A 2,589-nucleotide genomic window follows, 5' to 3' on the forward strand; every position below is an offset into this window, starting at 1 on the left:
CCGTCCGATTTTCACTGTTTGTTGTATGTTGAGCCACGAAAGACAATTAAGTTTTTCGATTCTGAATCTGACCAAAGTGGGTTCTCTCTACAGGTAAACCTACAACCACAGCCACGCCCCCTGTTCCGTTAGCCCCGCCCCCTTCACCCTCTCACTACCGGCTTGTGATCCGACTGCTCTGCCACCTGCTGGTCTTCTGTCCGTACTGCGTCTCCACCGTCCTCATGGTGTCTCTGTATCGACACAGGCACAGAGGTAACAACCTTACACACAATCTATCTATCTATCTATCTATCTATCTATCTATCTATCTGTCTATCTGTCTATCTGTCTGTCTGTCTGTCTGTCTGTCTGTATGTCTGTCTGTCTGTCTGTCTGTCTGTCTGTCTGTCTGTCTGTCTATCTATCTATCTATCTATCTGTCTGTCTGTCTGTCTGTCTGTCTGTCTGTCTGTCTGTCTGTCTGTCTGTCTGTCTGTCTGTCTGTCTGTCTGTCTGTCAATCATAGGGATGGGTATCATTCAAACGTTTCTGATATAGACCTTAACTTAAATAACGCTTCCTGAGCAATACTTTTTTCTCTATACAAATTGTATGAAATCTGTTGTTACAAGATCACATTACACATTATGGTCTTGTATTTCAGCTGCTTGGCATTTCTACATAATATAAATAAATCAAACGCTACATAAGCTCAAAAGGAAATTTGGACCTTGAAATTTGGTTCTAAACGACAAGACATATTGCCATACTTGATGGTATGGAGGCATTTCAGTCAATGATACCCAGCCCTAGTCAATCGGTCTCACTCTGGTGTTGATGACTGACAGCTGTCTCTAAGAGAACTCTTCATAATTAACAGTTGATGAATTCTCTACATTCTGCTCTGACTGTAGGAAAGGACCTTCCCGTCTCCATGGGGACGACCCCGCCCACCCAGGCTGAGCAGGGATTGGACGATGACTATGATGATGTCACCACAGAGCATCACTTCTGATCAATGTGTTCGATTCATCAGCCAATAAAACCCAGAAATAGTCGAGGACCCAGAACACTTCCCTGTGGAACTACAACTACACATGTTTGTTTATTTTTTCATTCAGCTTTGCAGTAATTGCCAGATAAAATTTTGAGTATCCCGCTTGTTTTATCCAATCAGGTGACAGAGCGCTATAAAGAGGCCCCTTTCCCACCAACGCAAAATCAAGGATAATTCGAAGCTAGTGCCCAGTTCAAACAAGTTTTTTAGTTTCCCACTAACAGAGAGCCGGCTCCGGGCTGGAAAAACTGGTGCCAGATCAAAAACAGGTTTGAGCTGGTCTGGAAATAAGAACCGCCTACGTCAGGGGCCGGGGGAGGGATTATCCTGACCAACCAGACCAACTCAAACCTCATGCCCGCCATATTTAAAAACACCGCTACTACGAGACGTAAATACAACATAATTACCGAACGTAGCGATCAAATCGATCAGCGAAAATACACTGTATTGTTCATGTTTGGTCAACAAAGCAAAGTGAGAGGCTGCATGTGTAAAAATAAGACGTATCCACCGCTGTTGCTGTGCTTAAAACTAGCGCTAGCTTTAGCGTTAGCCACGAGAGCAGCAACGTCGAGCGATGTACACAGACGTTTACAGTGACATCATGACATTGCTCTCTTGTGTGAAACCAACCGGTTCACAACTCGTTCCAAGGTGAAACCAGTGGCGAACTGGCCCCAGCACCAGCACCAGCCCGGAGCTGGCTCTTGGTTCCTGTTGGTGGGAAAGGGGTATCTGTGGGAATGCGTTGTCGTTCTCTGATGAATCTTAAATGTTGCCGTCTTCAGCTAATATAATAAAACCCAGAAACAGCCGAGGACCCAAAACGCTTCCCTGTGGAACTCCACTTGTTAATGTTTGTGTTCAGATGATTCAGAAAAAGGATTTGAGGTTTGACGATGTTCATCTACAGATCAAATAAAACCAAAATGTTCTACAAAATGTTTTCGGTAACACTCTACAATAAGGATACATTAATGAACTGTTAGTTAATGCTTCATAAAGGCTTAATAAGCATTTATCAATCATTACCTAACTGTTAATCAATGCTCAGAAAATGCTGATTAAACATAAATTTAGCATGAGCTAATATTTGTTTTATTATGTTACACTTTGCAATAAGGGTACATTAAATAACTAATAGTTAATGCTATTAACTCTTAGTTAATGCGTAGTTAACACCTATTAAGCATTAAGTAAATGTTAATACTTAGTTATTTACGGTTAGTTCATGCTTCATTAACTAATGCTAAGTTAAGCATAAACTAAACATAAGTTACTTAATGCTTAGTTTATGCTTATTAAGCATTTACTAAGCATGTCTTTTCAGTTAGTTAGTCAATGCTTGTTAAGCCTCAATTGAGCATTAACTAACAGTTTATTAATGTATCCTTATTGTATAGTGTTACCGTCCCGAAAATATTAAGAAACGTCAGTGTTGTTTTGGCTGTTTTGATATATTAAACAGTCTTTCCTGAGTGTTATAACTTACTATAACTGAACTGGGCTTTGGCTGGAAGGACGCCATCGTTTCCATGACAAGTCTG

Source organism: Ammodytes marinus, assembly GCF_949987685.1.
Source record: "Ammodytes marinus genome assembly, chromosome: 25".
NCBI classification, from domain to species: Eukaryota; Metazoa; Chordata; class Actinopteri; order Uranoscopiformes; family Ammodytidae; genus Ammodytes; species Ammodytes marinus.